The sequence below is a fragment of the Calonectris borealis genome, chromosome 7 (genome assembly GCF_964195595.1).
Source record: "Calonectris borealis chromosome 7, bCalBor7.hap1.2, whole genome shotgun sequence".
Taxonomy (NCBI): Eukaryota; Metazoa; Chordata; class Aves; order Procellariiformes; family Procellariidae; genus Calonectris; species Calonectris borealis.
In genome coordinates, this window is record NC_134318.1 from 12,761,437 (window position 1) to 12,789,026 (window position 27,590).

The following is a 27,590-nucleotide window of genomic DNA, read 5'->3' on the forward strand; positions in this document are numbered from 1 at the left end:
TAGACAAACTCGTGTTTCTCTGACTCTTATTCTTAAGAAAAAGGGTTTTCAGAGGGTTCATTGAAAGTGTCAACTGACAAATCAGATAATTCTCAAACAGGAGGAAGAAAAGAAAAACTCCCCCTCCCCCAAATAAATTCAGTGCTTCCATTGTATTTGCTTCTAAACAAATATTTGCTTAGCTTTTCTACTGCCCTGAGGTATGAAATTACTCTGAACTGATTAATTACAAAAGCATCAAGAATAAGTGCATGGTCTGTATTTGAAGTTACAGGTGAAAGACCATAATCTAGTCCCCATTCACTCCTTTTGATAATTCAAGCAAACAAACATTTTCTAAAAAGCAGTATATAGACATGGCAGGGGAATGCTTAATATCCAACCAAACTATTCTTGACTCATGCTTTACCTTGTGCACTCATAAATGATAAGATATTTAGGAAAAAGTAATAGCCATTTGTCCTTTCAAAAGCATAGTTCCTTCACACTGTGCAGTTCAGTGCACAGCAACATAACTTATGAGTACAACACTTACCTTGATCTCAGATAAATCAGCAGCCTAGGAGATCAACACTGACAGTTATCAGGCATCTACATGACAATCGTATTTCATAGAGGTGCTCACAATTTAGCCCGCGCATTTTCAACTCTGCTCATATTTTCCAGCATCCAGACTAGAACAGTATCATTTCTCTACTACTACTCCTCTTAGCAAGCTAGGAAGACTTTCGAAGTTGAAACTAAATAATTTGAAGGAAGCATCAGGACATAAAATACCATTTGCCAAATACTCTGAGCATTATTGCTACGAAGTGGAATGCTCTCACAGGAAAACTCTAATACAGCAGGTCTGACGCAGCAGTCAGCTAGAATGAGAGTCTATAACTGTGGCATTGCAGTGTGCATTTTACAGGTCTGTCTAGAGCAAGAGACCCTGAAAAAATAATACATTTAGTGAACAAAGCAACTTCATTACCCCTGCCAAACTTGGAAACAGGTATCCTGGATTGTACTTTTGTTCTCGAGCAGCAAAGCTGCAGCATTTTCTCAAAAGATCACACACATGCAACCACCACATCTCTTGATGACCGGCCTTCCACATGTAGCGCTTTGGAAGATCAGAAGGAGGGAATATCAGTGGAAGTAGCAATATTGAGAGAAAGAGGCATTTTATATAAGAAGCCAGCTGCAGACTAGCTGGAGCAATCCATACAGTACAGCACTTTTGTACACAACTGTCGCTTCTGCTGCAATTCCTTAGCAGCTGCTATGTTTGACCTGATGCAGGAAAAGAGAAAAGTGAAATCAGGATAGAAAAAAAAAACCTAAACCAGCAGCAGAAAGAGAGCAGACAGAAGGAGAAATAAAAATGTTAAAGAAGATATAAGAAAGGACAGGAGAAATATCTCACCAGATTTTCCCCATGCATTACAAGTCACTTAATTTTGGGGCACTAGGTCCTACACTAGCTCAGTATTTACACGTATATTTTATACATTTTATACTTGGGTCTCTTCTAGTGCACCTTTATTGGAAGATTGCTAAATATTTACGAATATTAATTCAGCCATCCAACACCCTTTCCTGACACATTTCTTCTGTTCTTATTTTTCCCAAAAAGTAATCTTCATCATTAAATAAAGGTATGACATCAGCTACAGACCCTGCTCATAAATCTTTGTGCATGTAATCACCTCTCAGTATAGTTTGTGCAAAGCGAGAAAGGACTTTTCATAGTTTCATAAAAGAATTTATGTCATCATAAAAACACCATGAAAGGAACAGTGTATAACACAGGACAAGAGCATCTGAACAGAATGATCCATAATAGCATACAAATTCCAAAGACCAAGATGAAGACAACTCCCTGTATTTTCAGCAGTAATGTCAGCAATAAGCCTAAGAACCAAGAATGTTCTTTTGTGACCTTTGCATAATTCATTTGCTTTTACATGCAGTAGAACCACCACCATTAGTGGTTCTTGTAGAACATTTCCAAACTCTTTTTTTGAAACCTGTCACATTGTGATGTGTTTTACGATAATGTTCCTGCCAACGTCACTTTCATTTCATTTCAGCTACAAGTTCCTGCCATACAGTAGCCCGTTTTTCCTTGCGCAGTGCTCTTAGATTCAGATCAAACCAGATGAACACTGAAATGATTCAATAAAAACACCGTTTTCAACAATGCCTTCCTGGAAACTTTAAAAGACATGCAGCTGCCCTGCCTTGGCTAACACATGTGGACCCAAACATCAAAGAACAAGAGCAGATCAGAAAGAAAAGGTCCAAGAAAGAGGAATATCTATCAATTCCTCCTCCTCATTGGAAGAAACAAGCTAAAAGATGTATTCATCACCAAGTAAGGATGAAAGCTGTGTAGAGGGGTTAACAGAAAAAGACAGACAGAAGGAAAGGAATAGGTGAGAAAGATGATTTTTTTCTTTTTTCTCTTCTTCTCAAGAGAAGACCAAGTACAAAGCCTAAAAAGGCAAGACAGAAAAAGGAAGTGAGAATCTGACTAGTGGCACCATGAGAACCATCTACTTGAGGCAAATGACAGATTCTCCTTCATTTCAGATCCATTGTTCAAGGTGAATAGCTCTCCAAGCAATATGCTATAACTCAATCAGTCTGCTGCATAAGTGATATTCAAGATAGATCAGATAAGATAATCCTCTCTGGCCTTAAAATACATGAATTTGTAAAAGGCTCAGATAAGGAAGGAAGTGAGCAGAGGTTACAGGATAGGAAGGGCAAAACTTAAAGAATGATGTAAAGTATCACAAAAAGGGTAACAAAGAAATTTTCACTGTTTTCAAGATTCAAAATAAATGTGTAACCATACTAGGAATGCTGCATAATTCTCATTTTCATATAGATATGTACTCTCTAATATTATTTTCTTTCCAAGACCCTGAATAAATACAATTATCTCTATTGTTTTAACTAAAAAAATATCTAAAATAATTTAGGATGCAACTTTCCATGTCACCCTGCACCTTTGAAAGAAGATATTCCATAGTTTATTAAATAGTACCTGGTAGGTTTCAAAAACAGGGTGTGGCATAAATTTTCCAAGTATTTCCTATTTACAATTAACCACTTCTTAAAGTTCAAGAATATTCCTTCTTCTGTAGAGAGCACAAAAAACTCCAATCAAACACAAGTTCCCAGAAGAAAGATTCAGACCTTCTGTATTCTCAAAATTAGCAGGTATTCTTATGACAGTGGATTTTTCCAGTCCAAGTTTGCAATTACATAGCTATTTTGCTTGAAAGTCCATTGCACACAAGATTACAGTTTTCATGACAGAAAATTTATATTTAAGATTCAAAGACAGAATTCAGTGGCAGAAACTTCAAGCACACAAAATAGCAATAAAATAGTTGTTACTGGCATTGAAAGTTGCCCCAGAACATTTCATGTTTCACAGTTTATGTGAGTTTAAATTTATGCCTGAATATATGTCTCTTGTGAAGTCACATTACAGCTATTGTAGGAACCATAATGTTAATTTTTCTCCCTTTTTGACACTGAGATTCCTTGCATGATGTTTCTTTTAATAAAGTAAGGAGACAAAACAAAACTAGAAAAAAAAGATGTACTGGCAGGAATAGAGGCACTCTGATACAAACACTGAATATGTAACTGAGATTCGAAGAATTGCACATTTAGTTAAATGTACAACACCCAGTTACTCAAACGTAAGACAAAGGACAAAGCCTTAGAATAAAGTAGTTAGTACACAATAATATTCTTACATTTTACATAGACAACTGCATCATTTGACTTCATTTCAACACACAGAACTCCCAAGACAGCCATGGGTGGTGTTATTCTGCATGTTACCATTGCCATTTGTATTTAGAGCTCCTCAGCTCAACATCGGCATGTTGAAAATTAGACACTAAGCAAGGAAACAACATTTTAACACTTGAGTCTCCTTATTCACAAAATGGACATTTCTTCATTAAATATTATGGCCACAGTGTGATAGAAGTTTTTTAAATATCTTAAGTTTTTAAAAGACTTTTCTTAAATTGTGGTTAATCACAGCGGAGGAGGAGAGGGAAAAAGCTCTGCAGACATTTTCAGCCCCAGTTCTGCAAAGGCATCCATGAAAGGATGTTATATCCACTTGTACATACCACCTTTCAAGGTTTGTGTTAAAGTATCTTTCCTATGCAGAAGTCATGAAGGAAGGGGAAGGTGTTGAAAAAGGTGAAGGAGGGAATCTTCATGACAGCTAAGCCTAGAGAGATAAATAAATGTGAATGGCTAGCAGCCACCTGTGCTAATTCCTGGAGGTAGCTATGAACAGAGAATGCAGATTTGCCAGTATATGTATTTCTGTTTCCTGACCCATGGTATTTCCCACCTATATTCAAATAATCAAAACATGGAATTACAACAGATTATTTACAATTTCCTCAACATCTATAGACCAAAAGACCCTGCTGCTACAGAAAGTTCACTGACTTGGGGGCTGATCCAGTCTCTGCTTGAAAGCAGTGCTCCAGATGAGGCTGCTTTAGTAGCTCAAGAGTGCAGTCATCCCCAAAGAAACTGATGCAAATTCTAATTTATATCAGAAGCGGAAAGGAACGAGGTGGGTTTCATCGGCCTGATGTTTCTATGTAGCAAAAGTACTCTGCTTGTTGATTTTCAAATAATCCTAAGGCTAAAATATGAGACAGGCTGTTGCTAACATACATTAAAGAGACTTCAAGTTCAAGCACTAGTTCCTACCTTCCATGAACACTGGATTCACTGTTAACACATTTTGCAAACATGTGCAATACCCTCCAAGTTATATTCATTGTAATCAAACACTCGTAATCACTGCGGATAAAAAAAAATATTACAGGCATAAAAAATAGATAACTAAAGCTCCTTGGCACTTCTCAGTGATTTTGCATGTCTGTAATTTATCACCGTAATTGTATCACTGCTATGCCAATGACGCTCAAGCCTACTTTTCTATTTGTGGCAATATATCTTGCAAGACAGAATACAAACGACTGTCTTTTGGCTCTGAAGCTGATGCTGTCAAATAATTTTTTAAACCAGACACTGACAACCCTGGATAACACTTCCTGCTCTAGTTACTTGACTTGATGCTTTCTGTTAAATTTGCACCCTGACTACCATCCCATCATTTTGGGGCAATAGCTAGATTAACACTTTGCTTTAAAAAAAAAATAGGAAAAAAATTTCCATAAACTGTCTTTATACGCAGTCAGACAGACTCTCTTCTCCATCAACCCCACCATGTAAGTTTGTAAAAATGTAAAATACAGCTAATTAAACCATTGCAAAAAGCACAAAGAGCAAACTTGTGTAATAGCTGTTTTACACACTAGGGTAAACCTTATGAAAAGAAAGACAATTATTTGCTCTTTTCCATCACCTTAGGGGCAATAGACATATCCATGTCCCTAAAAGTAAGTAGAATGCTTTAATTGCTGAAACGGCACACTAAATTCAAAGTTCATTTCCAAGCTAAACACCACAAACACTGAAGAAATAAATAGGTTATATTCTGGTAAGATTGAATTACTACTTCATTTTATGATAAAAACAAAACCTTGTTTTTATTGTTGTTTTTTAAGAACTTAGATATAAAGAATTCTTAAAGGTTAATCCCATTCCCACAAAAGCTATTCTTAGTATATATTTGCAAACTTCTCTATCATGGGCTTTTTGGACTTCCTGAGCTAAGCACCAAAAAGGAAGCAAAGACTTATTCAATGCACAGTCCTTTATTGACAAGACCTTTCTTTCTTTGCACAACACCTCTGCTGTGCTGCTTAATTTGTCTTCCAATATTACTCCTTCAATTTGGTCTTTATATTTAAATAGCAAAGGGAAACTTTTTTTTTTCATTTGTTTCCAAATTTTACAGGGCTACGGATTTTCTTTTTGGAGTGTTTTATAGGATTTTGAGACAGCAGCTCTGTTCTCACTTGAAGACTAGGAGTTATTAAACTAATAATTTTTAAATCTAGATTAAGGATATCTTAACATTATAAGCTTTAAAAATATGTACCATTGCTATATCTCTTTGTCAGGCAATGGAAGATACTGTCTTTGTATGTGGGCTAAAGACTAGCAGAGAGCTAACTAGCCAAGCTAAAGTTAAAACTTAAAAAAATAATTAAAATTACATACCTTGGTATTATTATAGATAGCGGTAAACCTTATCTAACTCTTTGGGACAAGACTCTTCCTGAAAGGTAAAGAGACCAAGATGCTGAGTTCATCAGTATTGCATCAGTTAAACACATTTCTGGCAGAACGCGAGATCAGGTTGTCATCAGCAAATAGGCTATTTATTGCCTGTCTCCCTTTTGTTTCTAAAGAAAAGTGATAATAAAAAGTGAGATGAAGTCATTTTCTTCAGAAGAAACACAGTGAAACAGTGTCATGGGGCCTTAGGAGACAGAGGAGGAAAGGAGCACTATGAGATACCACCAGAAGAGGATTTTTTTGTTGTTTTTCAGATTTTTTTTTTTTTTTTTTTAATTTAAGTCAGTAGAAGTTTTGTTTTCTGGCAGTGGCAAAGTAGAATCAGTTTGTTAGCTAGCTGTATATCCTCTCACCAGGAGAGAATAGACCTGATTCTTTGCTGGAGCTGTGCTTAGAAGAGAAGAATAATAATTTGTGGGAGAAAACAAACCACAGTGCAGGCACCTGTCCAGAAAATCTCTCCTCACTTTTTGTGTGGGATTCTTTATACACCAAATTAGCAGAGGTTTTCTTTGCCCACAACTCCAGCACCGCTCCTTCCCATAAAGTATCCCCTGTAGTAGGAGGTCAGGATATAGAATCTCATTACAGTACAGCACTGTATTCCCAACTAAAATTAAAAGCAACAGAATATTGCAAAGGCTCTGAATATCTGCTCTGATATTCCTGAGAAGCAAAACTGTGTAAGAGCTTGTTTTGCTCAGAAAGTCACAGCACATGAACCTTTCCATCAATTTGCAGGATAGTATGAAGGAAGCCACTAAAAAAATTCCCCACCATCTTTGGTATGAATTGAGCCAGCTACTTTATACATTCTGCCCTGCTTCACAGATCCTGCCCTTTCTCACCATGCACTTGGATCAAGACACTGTGCTTTTCTCCTTGTGGGCAGAAGCATGATAGTAATGTGAAGAAGTCAGGTATGTGAGTCTATCTGTGCAAGACATGTTTCATTTTACAGCAATCTAATTGGGATTTGACCTTCTACCTGCACAGACTTTTGTAAGCCTTTCTGCCAGGGTTGGCTCCTCAAATCCATTAATATCTAAGGTATCTCTCTATAAATAAAGAGAAGAACCAACCACATTTTAAATGATGTAAACAAGCAAAGAAAGGAAGAACAGATGGGGAAAGATAAGAAAGACAGAAAGAAGCCACTATCAGAAGTTTGCACATCTCCATCATACAAACAAAAACAACAACAAAAAAAAAAAACCAAAAACAAGCAACAGTTGAAACAAAGTCTTCAATAAACAGCAACGTTTTTAGCAATTGACTTTTCAGAATGATCTCTCTTAATTTCCACCTCATTACCCAGGAGAGGTAGCAGAGAAGTTAGACACATATTAATGGTCTGCAGTACATTTGAACTGTCTTGCATTCAATTACAAAGCATTCTGCCTGAAGCTATTACATTAGTTCTTTGTCACATACACCTAAAAGCCCACCCACTCTATGTGAATTCAAATGTGATACTGTAAGATAATTATCCATTCAGAGGAAAGTCAATGTTAATCTTCTCAAGGACAATTCAAGGATTATCTGTGATACCCACCAGTCACTTTTTAAACACATAAATAAAACAGAAAACTCACAGTCTCTTCAGCTTCTTCTTAAGCTGGTTAAGAGTCCCAGAGAGTTTTGCTGAAGGCAAAGAAATATCCAGTCTTTGGCGGGGGCGGGCAGGGCATGTGTGTCTGTCCTAGTCTTATTAAGGAGTCTCCGTAGCTTTTAGTGTACATATTAAAATTACCCTTCATTATTTCTGCATGTAATGCTCTGGAAGTTACTTTGTGTGTTGTCCAGTCTCTTAATGGTTTGACTTTGTTATTGTGTCTTGATTAGATTGCCAATGGCTTCAAGGGCTATCAGTAATTATACTGGGAATTACTCTAGTTGTGCATTCTATATTTTTAAAGAATAGAAGAATAACAGTCTTCTATAGAGAGAATGATAGGGATTGTCAGAAAGGATTGATCTTAAAGGGTTTGTTTGTTTGGCTTTTTTAAGAAAAATACTCTAGCTAGAGAGAGAAATAATTTATGAATGGAGCGAAAAATCAGGATGAAAATAGGTTTACCATGGCTGACAAGCTCAGGAAACTGAGCTTATGATTTAAAGAAAAAGTAATGCAGGTCAGCAATAGGTGTTTCCATCCTCACAAAAGTTACATTGCCACATTCACCTGAGAAGAAGCTCTGGCTGGCTGGACATAGAAAGGTGCTCCCATTGTAAACAGAGTGGTCAAACAAAATAGCGGTTTTGATGGATATTTAGATATCACATAGATTCACATGGCATATGAACCAAAACAGGGAGTTAGCACAATCTACCTCTAAACAGACTTTGGAAAACAAAGAGGAGGAAGAATTGCAAGGAGAAAAGAATGTGGTGGGAAATATGATGTCCCAAGTTCCACTATTGCTTTGCTGTTTGGACAAGGCTCACTCTTTCAGGAGTGAAAGTCAGCCATATTAATCCATGCGTATGAACAGTTGTCAGATCTTTGGCTGGAAGGATTCCTTTAAATACCAAGAACCTTTATGGATATTAGAGTGTAATACATTCACTCCAGGTTGTGGATGTCTCACTTGGAGGCCCAATTCAATGTCCGTATTTCTATGACGTGCTACAAGGAAAGTAACTTTGAAATTGTCTGTAGCCTCACTAGGAAGAGGGAGGCGATTGTTGCAAAGTAGAAAATGCCTTTCTTGTAATTAATCTTTTCATGAGAAAGCTATTCACAATGAAAAGTCCTCAAGTGGACTATAACAAGGCCTTCACAGAGCTTCTAGAGCTGCTGATTAGCATTCTGTCCAAGTTATCCCAACTGTAAAATCTGGCACTTAACCTTTGAAGTTGAAAATACAGATCTGAGGCCCTGTGGATAGAAGTATGCAATAAATGGGGCCAATAATCTTTTTAATGTGACAGTTAAAAGAAAAACACAGAACATAGGTGATGTAGAAAGTCAGGCTTTGAGGTCTTCACATTTGAAAGTACATAGGGATTGTGGCATACCCAGGTTTGCTGGAGAGGACATGGTTAAACCCATGTTTTATTCAGAGTTTTTCTGAAAATTAAAACCAGAAAACATTACAGGATTTCAATGCTTGCAAGTCTTCACCAGTCAAACATCTGTTATATTAAAATGGGCTCTCATTCCTGCCTTGTACAAACAAAAGACCCCAGGCTGATTCAGACTTGCTACATTCTTCAAACCAGTGTGACGAATGGTCCAAGATCATCTTTTTTTCTTCCGACAAGAAGTGCTCCTGTGCTCTTCTGCATTCAAAAAGACCAATGTGAATTTCTGCAAATCCGATACACCCAGCATGAAGGAGAACCCAGACAATGTTAGATGGAAACTGAACAAACGAGCAAGCTGAAACAAGTAACCAAACCACAGAGACATCTCAAACTTTGACTGACGAGTAAGGCGTATTGTTGTCTTCCTCCTACTCTTACAGTTTCTTACAGAGACACCAAAGGGAAAGGCAGTACCTTTCTCTTCCTCCAGATCAACAGAGAGAGAAAAGAAGCTTAAAACAATAAGAAAAAAATGTGCCAATGTTCTTTTCTGAGCATTAATGTCCACACTGGTGGTGCATCCTTGAATCACAAACACCTTTCCCTTAACATTTGATTCTTTGTCTCCCTCCATTTCTTTGTCTTTGAAAATATTTTTAAGTGACTATTAATGCACACACTCCACACATTCAAGAATATGGGTTCCAAGACTGGACTCTTACTGTATTGGAGCATATCTAACCCCCACAGTCACAGAAAGCAGATGGTGTTTCTTCCTTACTGACTCTAGTGACACAACATCTGTAAGTTCTTGACTGTTTTGATAATGTCTGAAGATCCCTGCAACATAAGGCATTCTCCTCAAACTGCCAAGTTTAAGAAATAAAGTTTAAAAAATGACCAATGAGTGCCCTGAAAAATTAAAAATAGTTCCTTTCTATCCTGGCACTTCTGCCGCTATTTGGAATTAATTTAATCTAACATCCTGAAAGCAGAATTAAATTGGTTGTATTACTTGTCTTAGCTGATGGCTAGCCAAAACTACCATACTCAACCTCAAGCTATTCCTTTTTTTTTTTTTTTAATTATATACACATAACCATGTATATATTGAGTCTTTTTTTCTATCATTTCTTGAAGTGACTTAGGCAAACAGCTGCTTCCTTCACATACTGTGGGATTAAACCCAAGGCTTGAAGAACTCACTCTTCCAGATTTGACTAAAACCTCAATAATTCCTTAACAGAACAGCAAGGGGCTCTCATCATCTACAGATCAGGCCTGAGGGAGAACGTATCTGCCCCTAGAGCCCACACAAACACATAAAGAGGAAAGACTTCCACAATCTCACACTAAAACACTAATCTAGTTCTGAACTGGGTTTTCTGAGAATTGAAATAAATGGCTTATTTTACTCAACTAATGATGCTATCTGGAACAAAACTCATCTATCAAGCATGAAGAAAACATCCCACATATTAACTTCAAGAATAATGTTTCCCACTGAAACCTTTAAGGCTTGATTCTTTAATTTATAAATCACAGAGAGCTGAAGTTCATTCATTGAGGAGAAGATCATGGCACTGCTTAGCTGTCTCTTCCCAAACTTCTTCATTAAAGACCACGTTACATCTAGTTAGCAGTTTTGAGATTTAAAGTTTTATTCTGGGAAATACCTTCTAGCATGAGAGAAACATTCGTGCCTTGAACCTTGCTTTCATAAACAAATAAACACTCAAGCCACACACAGGACCAACTTATCTCTTTCAAATTTCAACCTTTTTCTGGGTGGTGTTTGGAACTCCTAAAATTAGTCAGTGAAAGCAGTTTTGGGAAGTTTCTTCCTCACACAATTAAAGCTGCTGGGATGTTCTAAATCGGCAGAAAGCAATTCTGGCAGCTTGAAACTGGCTAGAACAAACTTAGCAGATCTACTTCCCCCTTGCAGGAAAGCTGTGTGATAGTGAATGACAACAAGCAGCTGGATCTGTAGTGGTTATATGTTAGTTTATCTGCACTGCGGTTAAAGGTGGGGCTGCAGCTTTCATAGACACATGTAAACCAGCTTTCAAGTGACAAGCTCAAATACTGATAATGCTATGACCGAGACAGATCAGCATGAGAAAACTGCATTTCAGAAGCAGGGCACTTCGACTTCGTAAGCTTTTTGTGGTTCTTGATATCTGAACTAATCACATAAAAAAAATAGACGTGCCTTCAAAAGCTGTGGTACAATCAAATCCTACTCCAAATTGTATTTCTAGAAACAGAGAGTCTTCCCCGGCCATTCAAAAAACTATATTACAATTAACTTACAAATTCAAACTAGTTCTTCCAGTGGATTTAAAAAAAAAAAAAAATTAAAATAATCCAAGCATCAACCGATTTTAATGCTCAGTTTCATTTCAGAGGTAGTCTTCAGCTGACCCATGGCTTTATTAAGATGGAGACAGAGACTGATTTGCCAGGAGTAGCTCCTCACAGCATGCTTTCCTGCTGCCTTTCAGCCTGACAGTTCCTTGGCTTCTGGCTCCTTACCCCACAATTGTACCTGTTATTGTGCAAAAATTTTCTCTATTTCTGGTGATTGCATGGGTGGCTGACAACGTTTTCCTTCTGATTCATATATTTCCCCTTGGGCCTTTAGACTGCTCTTTTACAGTATAATCAGTCTCAGCAAGTGACTAGTAATTACCATGTTAAAACACACATTTTCCAATGAAATAATTTTTGACTACAGGATGTCCAAAAACCAACTTTGTACAAAACCCCAAGTTTACCCTGTTTTTTCCTGCACCCTAAAAATAAGTGGGCAAGAAGGGCAAGCTTTTTTTTTATATTTTCTTTCATTATATATTTACACTAATTAAAAGATCTTCCCCCCCCCTTCTGTCCCTCACTTTGAACTCTCCTCTAAAAGGCCAAGATGTTTCAGTAATTCCATGTTCCCTCAGATTGTATATAAAGAAACCACATCTTTTGTAGAGAAAAGTCAGTCAAAATATTCTTCAGAAAAAACCGACCACCATTCATTTCATAACTATAAGTTTTCCTGCATGTCTTCTCTCAAAATCTACTGATGTGTACACATGAAAATTAAAGGATGCTATTAGTGTCATATGACCCCAAAACAATATCACTTCAGCATGTCTTCTTAGTACTCAGGTCCAGAGTCTCATTTGAAAATGAATATATAGATACAAACAGAGTGAAAGCTTAGGATTCCCTGTGGCTTCTCTCAGACAGCGTGGCTCATAAAGCACCTCACTACCTCAGTGCAGAAATCACAACACACATAGAGGTCCCAAAGAATTATTAAAAGTATTTGTACCGCATTAGTAGTAGAAATCTCAACTCTGATTTGATTCAGTTTTCACAGTACTGACGGACTAGCTTTGACAGCTAATGCCAGTGCTCAAAAGAAGATAGGTAAGATAGGTAATTTGTAGAACATGAGACATGACAGGTGACACAGCCAAGAAATAGTCCATTTACATGGATTCTTACAATGTTATATTCTACAGACTAAGTTCTCACATTAGTGTTACTCATTTTCTTTTTTTCATGAAACACTTCCTTCTGATAACTAGCAATTTAACACAGAATTCAGTTCCAAACACTTTTAAGGAACTATGGACTTTAAGGAAGCCAGCCCTATTGATACGGCAATAATAATTCTATCTCCTCGTGCAGGCAACATCCGCAGGCAGCTCTATGGCCCACTCTTTTCAACACCCTGCCGTACTTACTCTACCTTCTCTATGCTTACTATGTTTGGGTTTGTTTGGGTTTTTAATACTGGGGTGAACATATTAGAAGGATTAGGCATTACTGCAGTTTAATATACCAATACTTGGTCTTTGCAGATAATACTTGTTGATTACTTTTGCAGAGGCAAGTGGAGACAGTTTCCAACCATTTTGAAATCCAACAGGTATCTGCCACTAACATAAATGTATTTTCATATCTTGGTAGATTATTGTAGAGGATGCAACCAGAAACAAGACCATCCATTTTCTAGCCTAACTTGCAGAGTTTACTTTGTGAGCAAAGCAGCCTACAAAACCAATAGCTCACTGGCCTGTTGAATCGCCCCATAAAGACTACAGTAAGCTATCTCTAACCGAATTTGAATTTCTGTTATGTCAGGTCATGTTAAGTTCCGTAATGTTACAAACTGTCAGCTTGAAGCAGAACGTGGTGCAATCTGACATGGTGAAAAACAACCCCACACATCTGATCTGAAATGATGTGGCAGATGATACACTGAAACACACATTGGTTTCAAAAGCAAATGCAGTAACAAACTGACCTTCTGGAAGTGACCCTCTAGAGAGAGAAAACATTAGGTGATCTTTCATTCTCTTTCTGGCAATAAGTTATGTCTCTTTACACCATAATTTAAGAACTGTCACGGAATTCATTGCGGAATGATCTCATCAACAACAGGTTACCAACAAAGACTGATGGGAAGATGACTGCTAGTCTCAATAATGTGCTCTATTATAGGCACAAGCACACGGGTCGAAAGACTCAGTCCAAAACTTTGGATTCTGTGTTGAGGATATGGATAAATATATCTCCCCCAACACTTCACATTACTTTTGAAGCTGCTCTTATCACTGTAAAAATTGTAACCACTGCAGAAAAAGAAGGTCCCATCCAAGCTTTTCCTAATAGTGTATAAAGACCTATAGTTTCTGATAAATATAAAAGTATGAGAATGTTTAACATACATGTCAAATCATGTTACTTATAAATACAATCAAAGCATATGCATGTACACATAAATAATCAAGCATTCCTCAAACACATTTTTAAAGGACGTCTATGTGACTACCTAACTTCAACAGGATTTACAACTAACTGAAAAACTGAAAAATTAAAAAAAATTAGTTCTATAAAGGTATGGAAAAACTGGGAGCATTTTTGAACAAAAGCAATTTTTAAATTTTTTATAAAATTGGAAAACACAAAGGATAAAATAAATAATCCTTTGTAGTCAATGCTTTTTGCTATTTTTTAGTCAGTGCTAATTACCGATTCAAACAACTTAAATTGAGATGTCCAAACTGGAGACAAAAACTTGAAATCATGCAAGGAAAAGACATTTTCATATTTTTTTTAAATTTTTTAAAATACCAAATATTGCAAACTGGGCAGAAATAAATTGACAAATCTGTAGAAATGGAAGAGTGTTTAGGTTTAACGTCATCTTTCACGAATACTTCATGTTATACTTATGTATAACAATATGAAGAGAAATTTGCACATAAAAAAATAAAGTCAGCAATGGGCTCTTGATCTAGTAGTCTAGCTGAACTAAGTCCCCTAAAAAGCTTATCAACAGTGCTGTGTTTCTAAGGCTGGAAATTATTTCCATTTTATTAGTACCATAGAACTTGCAAAACATAATAAGGCTGTAGGGTTCGGGATACTGAAAGGGTTTTTCAATAAATACAAGGGTTAAAAGGAAAGAGATGTCAAATGTTGGTATAGTTTGCACTAAGTGCCTTTTTAATATAAAGATCAATGTGCTGACTGAAGATGTGCAGTAATGAAATACAAAGTGCCTGCCTGTCAATGAACAGAAAACTAGGGAAAAATAATTCCAGAGATAAAAATAAACATTTTCCATTTACTTTTCAATTTATTTAATGTATTTAAAAGAAAACAGAAAAGCTCTGGAGATAGAAGTGAGATGCCTGCCTTCAAAACATCACTGGTCATTACTGCTGTTCTGGGAAGATCAACATCCAAAAAAAGCATTTGCATCTTAAATTGATTTGGTTCTTTTCTTCTAAATGTTTTCCAGAAAGACACGTATGCAAGAGGAATAATATTTACTTCTAAAAATGAAAAATGCATATATTGAAGATAAAATATATATATATTGAAGCACTTTATTGCATACACTGACAAAACTAATTTAAAATCTCCCAAAAGAAAATAAAAATTAAGTAAAATAAAAGCAGGTTTATATTTTGAACTCATGACCAACGTATTAAATTCTTTTTTACCATGGAGCGAACAGGCCAAATGTTTACTGGCAGCAGGTCTGTCTTGTCACAACAAAAACAGCATTTCTGGAGTTTCAGCTCCTTGCTAATGTCTGAAGATCCTAGTGTCTCTGTATTTTTGGTGGACAGGGATTACTGGTAAAAAATTATTTCTCACTTTCATGAAAGAAAAATATTAACAGTTTTTAGAGCATTTTGCAGCCTAGAAATGACCGAGATCTCAATTATTCTGAAATAAATTGTACCTGTTTTCTCATCAGCCCTTGCTTGCAAGAAACCATTAGTGGATGCAGAGAACTGTCCCATGCAAATACCAAAACCCAGGCCTTCTTCATGGCTACCACTGTGAAACTGGAAACAGACTGTGTCCGTTTGTGTGGTCAATTTGCATTGAATCCATGTAATTCATAATGATCTATGACAGAGGAGAGGAGAGAAGAGCTGTGGGAAAAATACCTTTTTTACCATGATCTAGGGTCATTTTTCCATGATCCGGTCTCTACCATTTGGTAGCACTCCTTCTGGAGCCTTCTGATACTGCACAAAACCAAATCCCTACTGATGCCAAACCCTTTCTCCAGCATTGCAGCACACAGCAGAGCGCTGTCGGTGGTGGCACAGCCCCTTCACTCCCAAGGACAGACACATCCCTCACTGTCCAGGCATAATGTTGTTCAAAAAATTCTAATAAACAAATTATCCTTCACAGCGTTATGAAACAATTCCTACCCTGATACACTCTTAATAACAAACCCCCCCAAAATAAAAACCCTGTTCTTCTGCTGTCCTCCTTCACTCCTTTCACTAACAGATGCCTTCCATTAAAAAATCTTCAATCACAAGAAAAAATACGAAGATTAATTAAACATTTGCTATCTAAACAAGTCCCACTCTCAAAAGAAAATAATCACTTTTATGCAAGAAACCTCTTTGTATAAACATATTAAACTTTCAATCATCAGTATACAAGGACATTGGAGAAAAAAGGTATTATCTGAAGCAGAATTACCTTCCAGTCATAATGTTTGCCATATAAGTGTCTGAGTACAATGAAACAGAGACCAATACAGTGTGAACTCAAAATTAATATGGCATGATAAGATTGAGATTCTGTAATTATTGTCCTTTTAATGCACATTGGGTAGCAGAAAAAAGTTCTCAATTATCAAAATATCTTGGGGGGTGGGAACTAGCTTAGCCATCTTCATTCTCCTGTATTACACTTACTATGTCTCTGCTGGCCTGTGTACCTTTTGTCAACTGCCTTAATAGTGATATGAAACAGTGCACATTACAGAAGGAAAATTGAGGGGAGGCTTTATTATCATTTTTTAAAAAATTCCCAACAGTATACAAAACTCTTTGAAAGGGAAGACCAACACAGCAAGGCAATGTCTCTTCATAGGTGGATGGTCTCCTGAGCACTCATTCTTCTAATATACAGACAATCAGGTGGAAGTCCTTCAAAGTGTGATTAAATACACACTAAAACATTCTACTACCTCACAACTTTCAAACATATTAACATCACATTTAATTTTTGTCTTTTAATTTAACATGGGACATATGTTAATCTCTGAAAAGAAGTTGAATTTGACCTTGAGACAAGTACTTCAGTTAATTTTACTTCAGTATCATATAGGTTACAACATATTTTACCTTGACTATCATCAGGATTTACAACCAACCATTTCCGATATTTATCAGCTTGTCTGACTTTAATTATAATAAGCATGGAGCTAACTTCAAATACCACATCTATCAGATTAAGTTCTCAGAAGCTCTCAGCAAAGTCCAAGCATGAATGCTAACTAAGGTAACACGGACTTCCTTGCGCCACCCATTTTATATCACACGTTAATAACAGAGTGTTGACTGAAGAAGGAGAAGTGAGGGAGAAGAAATTTCATACACCCACTGTAGAGTGAAGACAGCAATATCAGGGCTCTCTTACCTTGGGAAGCCCCTGATAACCAAATGCTTGACATACTCTATGTTGTATGATGGAAATCATAGATTTTTCCATTTTATATACCAGAAAGACAGAGGGGAAAAAGCAAGAACAGAAGAGAATCCTAGGAGGTAGTCAGCTCACAGTACTTAAACACACAAACTCCTCTGGGTTTGCCAGATAATTTATGTTCGTGAACCAACATGACATTACCTACGTAGCCTGACCTTGCCAAAATAATTCACTCTCCAGGACAGACCAAACACAACCCATTTAATCTGGAAAGCAGAATGGTAAAGAAAGCTACCAGGGCTACATGGAAACAAAGCTATAACTTGAAAAGCTTTATAGCTCTAACAAAAACAGGCACTACTCATCTCCAGGGGGATGTGTGTTGTTTTTTTTTTTTCCATGTATACTTGCAAAGGTGCTATACATAGCTAACATTTGTCCTGTGTGCATACACAGGAACTAGCACAAGAAATTGTACACAGTTTCAATGAAGATATGTTCCTATAAAGCCTGAATGTCATACATCAGTCCTTGCCCTCCAGCTTTGTAACACTGACTTATTTGGGAACCTGGAAAGCTAGGTGTTGATTTGCAAAAAAAAGAAATTTGCACTTTTTTCCCAGAAGATTCACCTTTTTTAATGCATCTCAATGACACTAAACCAAACCCTTATTCCTACAAGTTTTTTTCTATGCTACCTCTGTAGATAAAGCTGAATTTCTAATTACAGACACCAGGTAACTGATGTTCATCAATATAAGCACAAACTACCTTTGCTCTTTGTTTACACACATGCATAGACATTTGTGTGTATATTGCTCTGTATATGTGTGTGCATATATGTATATATGTATTACATATTTATATGCAGCATGAGGACATGAATACAAACACAAAACCGCACCCTTTGAAATAGTCTAAGCACATATGTTCATGGGTGTTGTGTGCATATGGGTTTATCCCATTTTTCTCCTATCCCTTACTGATCCTCAAACGCTACCAATTAGTCTCAGCAACAGGTGGCCAGCTGTAAGGACAGACATGCAAAATAAACAGCACTTTCTCAAAAAGCTGGCTCTGCTTTGTTAGCTGCTGTGTCACAGTACAAGCAGCTGCTATCAAAGAGGTATGTCCCCAATTATGAAGACCGCAGGGAAAGTAAGACAACCAGCTCCTGATTAGCCCCCTGATTAATGTTACCCAAATGACTCCACTGCTTTTCACGTTGGGAAGGAAAGCTCACAAGCGGAAGGGGGACAGAACCATAACACAGTCCACAAGATCTACATTCCAGTGAAGCTTCTGAAGCAATGTCTGATCACAAAGGGAGAAAGGCAAATCATTTTGAAGGCTCTGACATGCAGCCTCAGCAACTAAAGTGAGATATAAGCCTCGCTGCACAGTGTGACAATAGTTATGGCTTCTTACCAATTACTTCTAATAGGGGCGGCTCCATTTCCCCATTGCTGTTTGAAGCAAGCAGAGAGACAAAGACTGTACCTTAAATAGACACACTAACTGCAAAGCACATGGTTGTCAAACGAACCACAAATGAACACAGAAGCCACTTCAGATTTAATAAATACTGATCTAACTTCCTCACCCTTAAAATAAGGAGAACAAAGCTGCCTGTGAATACAGTGAGGACCCTCCTGAAGCTTGTACTTTGGAAAAAAACAACTATTGGCTCAATAATGCCTTGCCTTATTAAGCACTTTAGGTCAAAGTGTCAAAGAGAGGAGGAAGAGCCTTCTCCAACAGGAATGCTGACAAACACCACCTCTATTATAAAGTAATAATCAGAGTTTCTTTTCAAAACTGACGATAAAATAGGGCCATACCACATTTTCTCTAAAAGTAAGAATTCACAAGAGGTTTGTTTGAAATGTATGAACAACTAGATTTTAGGATGGCTTCTGTTACTACCATTTTAATAAGAAACATGACGGGCTGCACTTCAGCTAATCGTCACCATGGCCATCAACTTCCTTTGTGATAAATATTTATCACTTTTAAAAAGCAAATAAATAAATCTAAAACTCACACACACGCTACCTGGGACCTGAACATTTTGAACATTTGAAAGCGCCAGAAAAGCTGTGGAAAAGTCACAGCAAGAGGGATATGAACATTGCTTTGTCTTACTATTCAATTTAGGGCTGCTGCAATCCATGTGATAACTGAAAGGTTACGGGCCACGCATGTAAACCTGACTGGTGAAGGCGAAGTGAAATTAGTCTGATTGATAAGAACAAGGTGCATTAAAGTCTGATTGGCTGATTGGGGTCAGGATTAACATGATTGATAAGGACATGTACATGCAAACAAGGTTGGTAGGTTGGTAGGATCCTTCTGCATGAGGATCTGCAGTGTCCTGAGACATTAAACAGATATATGGAAGATTCCCTTAAATTCCAGTAAAATTAAGTTTTGCCACATTTACATATATGTAAAAACATATTCAAAACGCAAAATAATCACTGGACCAAGTATTTAGATAACAATGAAACTTGGCCATCTCCCTGCCATTGGACCTCCAAAAACCTCTCCTTAGGAATTAAATAAAGTTCAAAACATAGAGAACATCTTGCCAGCTTCTGTTTAGTTTAAGGACTATTTTGGCTTCATTTTGTTTTAAACATATAACATTTCATATCAACAGGTCAAGTTCTGTAAGACACACTCCACAATAAGACAAGCTGTAGGGAGATTCTGGTGTCTGGCAACATGGCTACATCCGATACAAGATTTTCTAATGAAAAGCTTGGTTGTGGATGCGTTTACATGTTTCAAATAAATAAACTAGGAATTAACATCACACATTGCCATTTCTATACAATTACCACAGTTAATTAACAGTTTAAAATCCTTCTTTCAGATCATTATCATCAGACTCTTTCCTTTTTCCTTAAAATAAAAAAAAAAAAGGATATTTTCCCCTAACAAAACATCTCTTTAGCACATAAAGAATTAGCTAAATAAAAAGCAGCCATCCTCCCACCCAAGACATATGGGAAAACAAAGCCATTTGCATATATCCCCACAGGTCTCCTTTTGCTTGCCAATTTCCAGTCTTTAAATCATTATTAAGGCAAAAAAAAAAACATTTAGCTGCTGATTTTTGTTAGCATGTTTTGCTAAAGAGAATACTCAAATCAGTATCAATTCTTCATAACAGCATTTCAACTAAGCAATTTTTTTTTTTTTCTGTTAGGTGGGTAACATAAATAAGAACATTCAGGAACACATTGATTTAAACATCTCCAGAATGGCTCACATTTACACACAAAACCCATAGGTATTCTTACTTCCTAATTTTCTAATAAATCCATGACAAAAAAAATGTCCCTATAGATTCTGCTGGAGCAATACTTGAAAACAACAGTGACCACAAATAAGAGGAAATTTGACTAGGCTTTTTGTTTTCTAAACAGTCATTCAGAATCCCCAAATGGTTATCCTGATGTTCTAACACTTAAGCTTTCATCATTATTAAGAAACAAATTAGCTATTGTTTTGCTAGGTAACTAGAGTACATTTTCTTCCACCTTTAACATTAAAAACCTGCAATGAAAATGCACTCCTCTCCTGCAAAGGGTCAGAGCTTCTCAAATACTCCCCCTGCCCCAGATGATATTGGTTTTGTAAAGATTTTCCTTTCCCTCAGGTGGCACTGCCAGCCCTTGTCCAGCAGAAGGGTCTCAAATTTGTCTGATTTTATTATAAAGTAATTAATGACCACAGTGCACAGAAGAATAAATTTCATGAAGTCCCAAGCAAAGGAAAAGGCCACCTTCAGAGGAATTTTAAAAAAAGTGAACAAGAGAAAGGTAGATCTTGCATTAACCATGACTAAATTCAAATATTTTTTTGGCAGATCCTAAGACAGCACAGTGACTACTGTAGACCGAGGTTTTTAGAACTCTCTTAGTGACGGTTTACTCCATCCCAATCCATTATGCAATATAACAAAAACATTGAGTCTTCCTGACATCAGCTGAGGAAGATGAAACAGAAGGTTAATTAACACACAAAAGGGATTAAACACTGGAACGTTAGAAACAAACCCTTTCCTGAGCAATGGCAGTCATGAGTCTTGTTGCTTTGTGTCTGATGTTTGGATTACTTCATGCTTAACAATGTTTGATTAAAGCTTTTAGTACCCTTGAATCTTCTATAAGACCCTTTTCTTTTGGGATTCCCTGATGTCAAACTTAACCAAGCACCTGCTGCTGCTGGGTTGATTCTTTGCTGTCTAAATGTTTGCAATTGAGTTCACAGTGCAACCTTTTGCACAGCAAGAATGTGGAGCTCTTTCTTGTATTGAACACTTATTTTTTCAAAATGTATAGAAAAGGTTTGAGGCCTCTGCCATATTAGATTGATTTGAAATTGGTTAACAAGATCAACGTTACTCAGAACACAAACAGACTGACAGATGATCCCACCCATACAGAGTGTAATTACAGATGCCATATTTTTTCAGGAACAAAGTAAAATTTAACACAAACTGAAAAATTCAGTCCTTGCATACATGTAGACAGCCCATTCTGCAAACAGTTATGTGTGTTTCAATTTGAGGTCATATTTAGCCTTTACAGTCCCTCTATTCAGTCTAAAGGTAGAGCACTTGGCACTTGCATGCATTTGCAGGATAGGAGCCGATACTGTTTCATGGGCCTTCTGGCATGGACGGTATCAGGCTCTGTTGCTTAGAAGTGCCTCATGCAGGTGTTTCCTCACATCAGGCAGACCTTTCTGCGGCAGGATTAGAACTCAGGAGGCATTCTGAGTATTTTAGATAGGCTATAAATTCTCCAATTCCCTTCCTGTGATCACTCATTTATATCTGGATTTCAAGGAGACTATTCACTCATTTAAAGCTACACTAGTACATCAGTTCTTGCATAATTAGAGAAAAAGAAGGTAATAAAGTTTTCATCTTTATTCTTTATTATTTAAACCAACCCAATCCAGATTCTTAAACAAAAAAATAGATCTCAGTCTACAGAACAAAGTTCTTTCTCTCCTTCCCCCCAAAAATGAAGGTTTTACTAATTTTTACACTGTATTTTTTTTAATGTACTGCAATGAAGTTGCTGAGTTAGTGAAATTAAGCCCTTCTATCACCTTTACTACATGAGCTAAGCCCATAAAGGGAAGCAGACAAACCTCACTGCTAACTTTGTAGTTTTCTCTTTTGCTACTTAAGCCTAATAAGATTTCTTTCAATAACATCATGTTATAAACCATCAAATGATTGTCTGATGCAACTGTCTGAAGAGGCTCTAAAGGTCTTACTGTTTTCTGACATAACCAAAAAACATTCAAGATTTTTGTTATTGCTAATTAGCTAATTTTCTGTCTGGTTCTATTGCACAGCAGAAGTTACTAAGCCAGATCCAAAGTGAACTGGCTAAATTATAGTAATCCAAACAGGAGAGGGATGGTCTGAGATTCCACCAAAAAACGCTTCCATCCTTTAGTGGCATTACTGCCCTCATACCAATGTAACACTGCCCACAGCGAGTCCGTGGTTACCAAGAGGGTCGCTGCACTTGCCAAACTCACTTGTCTCTGGAGTTCCAACCCCTTCTGCTACCATGATTTGGAATGTTGTTCCTTTCTAATGGTGTAAGTAGGATCTGAGAGAATGAAAACTTAAATACCTTTGTCATCAGTACTCAGTCAATCCCACTAATTGGCCAATAATCCAACATTTAAAGCGTCTCTCTTTCTTTGACTCCCACCCTTCCCACTGCAAGACTGCCCTTGTTATTCCTGTTTTAATACCGCAATATATTGTTTCACTTAATTACAGCTTGTCCAGACTTATGTGGCTGCACAGATGGGAGAGAATAAAAGATATAAACCACCACAAAGACGCCCACAAATACTACTTTGTACAGCAGAGACAGAGAATATCACCAAATATTTCTTGCTAAAGGGAGAGTGCGCTTTGGGCACCAGAACTGTCATTTGGAGTCAAATATCTGCAGTCGGAACGATTTTTTTTTTTTTTTTTTTAAATAAAATTTGATGAGCTCATATATGCTTCCACACAAGGTAATCATAACACAGCATCCTTAAGGCAGAGCAACAGGGAAGATCTTCACTCAGAATTAAAGCACACTGCTGTTCCTTCAGCCAACAGGATTTCTATTACACCACAAGTGCCTGGTGGGGTATCCAGTTAGGTGTTGGTGCTCAGGCTGCGCTGACTTATTAACACAATGCCAGAATTTGACCTTTAATTATTCTTCCACAGCAGGGGGGATTCATATTCCTACTGACAAAAATAAGTGGAAGAAAGACAGTTCCTTCCTGTAAAGATTCTGCCATTTGAAGAATAAATGTGATTACAGAGAAGTGTTGGTTCTAGTTAATGGATTATTCCTTTCTTAACAAAGTTCCCTTGATGTTATAATATAACTGTTGGAAGACAAGATATATCTTAATTCCTGTTAATGGCAATGACAAATATTAATATCAGTGGGCCAAAGCAAAATGACTTTCAAAATCACTGAAGAGTTGCATTAGGACAAAGGAGATCTCTGGGTCATGGTCCATTATACAAGGAAGGCGTTTTGTACTTCAGGGACTGAATATTTCTTGGTCTTTTGGTATAAACATAACAACCATTCTTCCATGGCATAGTTTCTCTATTTTTCTCACTCTGCATGGGTGCTATGCCAGGAAGATAGTTTGCTGATTATATAAGCAAATGGTGGCCAGAGGCAGACCCGAGGAAATCATGATCACATTGGAAATGAAATTCAAGCCAGCCATAATATATACCAGAGCTGAATTACTGTCCTGAGTTCCCTTCCACATCTGCTATGCAATAGCTGAAGATTTTTCCAGCCAAAGGTTCGATTCTTACTGATAGATGAGATAGGCTGCTGGGAAATGGGGACCGTCAATAGTTCCTGACCCTGTAAGGCCTTCCAAATTGATGAACTGAAGTACTGCCTCCAAATAGTGTTACAGTAGCTATGTTTCCATTCAGAGCTCTCCCATTGCAGGGAATCATCAATGAAATTATTGCGAGGGATGTTCCCACTCAATTTTCGTCTCTTTCTTGAAGCCCTCCACAATTCTCCCATATGTTTTTGTTCGAAACAGCCTATTTGGGTCTTGATTACTAAAGCAAGAGATACAAAAACAAAATATCCAGTATTAAAAAGGATCTCCATAGGACTCGATGTTCCCCAATAATGAGACTAAGCCCATTTACTCAATTTGTACACAAAAAAATAATGCATTATTTCCATTTAAACAATTGCTATACTAACATCATGAATATTAAATCACTCTCCAATTGAACTCAGACATCCATATTACATTCCTGATGGGCTCTGACTCTGAATAATCCAAACTGTGAAGTCTTTTTTCCTCTGTTTTTTATTTAATTCTTCATGGTCTAATGATGTATTTGCTTCTAAAATGATTGAAGTAACTCTTAAAATAACTCCCAAAGCAACAGATCTAAACATTAAACACAGCAGAACATAAATGCAGAAGGCACAAGAGGTCTGCACAACACAATTCAAGGAAGAGCAAAACTCTGCCACCTTTGCACGTTTCTGGCCGGGAAGGGAACATTGCGTAGCTGTGGACGGCTAGCTAGAGATTAAAAATAGGTTTCAGAACCTTACTGAAATCAAAGTAAGGTGCCCAGTTTATAGTCACACAGATATCTTAGCAGTTCAACACTCCCCATGTCTCTGCAATTTTTATACAATGGAGCAAGCACAGCTACCTTATCTTGTAGAATGACGCATTAAACTAAATTGCTCAGATGCTGTGATAAAAGAACCTCACTAAATGGATAGTTTAATATAAAGTCATAAAGGTAGTGTATAACACAGATGATTCCAGTATTGCCTTAGTGTACAACTTGGGGTTCTGCTCTGAGCCCAGACAACTCCAAGTGCTTTGAGATCCACATGGTTGAGGGAGTCTCCGCCATTTCACATCAACTGCTTCCTGAAGAGAGGGAGCATTGAGATGGAAACTGGTACAGTACAAATTCCAAGAGCGAGGTTAACTGACAGAAATTCACATTTCTTCATTTTCTACCATTTCCTGATTTAATAACATCCTAGGCAGACAACATAAGTTATCTTTGTTTGCATTCACCTCCACCTGAAAATCAATCAAACTTTGCTTACCCTTCTTGATCATTGCCCCTTTTTTTTCAGCTAAGGAAAAGTATCTTGCTTTCCTGCTTGCTGTTACAAAATAAAAGATTATCTTGCATTACCATGAGGGCTAGGAAAATGGCCCTTGTGTTTGTTTTAATTCACAGTCTGAATGATACTTATTTCATATTCCACAAAGATCACTGCAGTACAGACTATTTAGTGTCTTAAGCTGTCTTTTCAGAAAAAAAAAAAGAAGGGAAAAAAAAAAAGAAATTTGTGGCTTTACATTTAAATGCAGTCTTGGATTGCATGGATCAGATTTTTCCAGTTCCTGGATCTTGAACAAAAGGCTGGTTCTGTCTAATAATTTTGCTACATTATAGATACACAAATGCAGTAGTTTACCACTTTACAAATATATGAATATATCACAAGTATATGAATACTGTGCAGGAATGGTAATAGCACATATTTGTTGATAGCCACAAAATACGTAGAAAACCATCTTGACCCAGGGCTCTATAAAAATTACATTCCCTACCATACTTTTCCTCTAAAAAGATTTCAGGAGTTTTACATCCATTGTGGTCCTCAAGATTAATTTCTTCTATGAAGACAATGACTAATAACGTTATCTCTTCTCTAATGTACTCAGTCACCATGCTTTACAAGCAGAGAAGAAACAAAAAGAATCCTTCAGAGTACATGCATTCACTGTTTATCATCGATCAGCAGAGAAAAGGAATAGTCCTGGCAAAAGCGCTAGACCCAGCCTATGGAAAGGGTGCTGAAGAAAGCCAGCAAACCCACAAAAAAGCTTAGCCATAAGAAAAATAAATAAATAAAACACAGTATTCTAAATACAAGAAGTGCGAGAAGGAGAAGGAATGAGATTTCTGTCTCGATAAGGAAGACACAAAGCAGTGATGGGAAGCCGCACCAACTCTTAATTGGGTAAAACAAAAAAGAAACCATTTCCATCCAGGAAGGAAGCCAAAGAAATCCTGCCCAGAGTGGCATCAGAAAGATAACCAGGGGGGACTGGGCAAAGGCCAGAAGGGAGCAGAGGAAATATGTTTTCTTGATTCCGTATATGAACGCATGCATACATTTACACATAAGCATATACACATATGTGTATGTAAATATACACACACTCCTTTACCACTTTCCTTGAAATCCATACATAAATATGTGTGTATGTGTACACACATACACAAATTCTCTCCCTCTCCCGTACCACTTTCTATGAAACACAATAGAGACTGGGAACTTATTCACCAAAGTTCATTGCATATTGAGATATCTGAATATATTTTCTCAGAATGATGGTGTTACTGCCTGAAGCCCTACATACATCCTCCAGGACAGACTTCTATCCTTCTTCTGTTCAATTTCCAGCTATGCATTTACCAAACAATTTCTAAATGGATGTATAAACATTCACTCTCTAACAAATGTGAACTAAAGTGACTCCCTTCTGGAATTAGTTCCTCAGATTCCCTGCTCAAGTACACCAAATAATCCTTGCATTTCTCCTTGTCATTTTCACATGCCCAAACAAATAATTTAGCCTTATGCCATGGCTTGAAAAGTCAAGAGATTCAAACTACCATCAGTCAGGGAAAGAAAGTCCAAGAACTTAGGACCTTCTGCAGATGACATCTACAATTTTCAAAGACCTCTCTGTTCAAAATGAATTAATTTGCACCCTCCAGTTCCAGGCTGCTGAACTTTGCACTTTCTTTAGACAGTGTGTGCTGTATTATGAAACATTTCTCTGTTTCAGAATATAAAGGGGAAAAAACAGAGTCACCAATAGCCACTAGTTTCTGCAAAGTTGAGCCTGGAGACTGTTCACTAAAATGTTATAATGAGTTGAAAAAGAGTCAGTAAAGAATGCACAATGAGTGCTTTCAGGACTAGATTAATAATCACTTTTGACCAGATGACTGAGCTGAAAAACTGGTGGAAAACTGCTTTTAATAAAGCCTTTCATTCAATTTTTTTATGAGTGTCCCCCCAGATATATACTTCTGAAGTCTTTTAAAATACAAACTGCTTTTAAAAATAACTGTTTTGAATAAAGAACACAAGCCTTCTGTTTTGAAAGTGTCACTCCAGAGCATTTTGAATTTTTCAAAAGAACTTGCATCCTCTCTTTGCAAAACATTTTTC

At 37.1% G+C, this 27,590-nt stretch overlaps 1 protein-coding gene across 2 annotated transcripts in view; it reads right to left on the reverse strand.

Moving 5' to 3' along the window:
* Positions 1–27,590, reverse strand: part of GRID1 (glutamate ionotropic receptor delta type subunit 1) — a 542,454-nt gene that overhangs the window by 284,139 nt on the left and 230,725 nt on the right. The window lies entirely within an intron of this gene.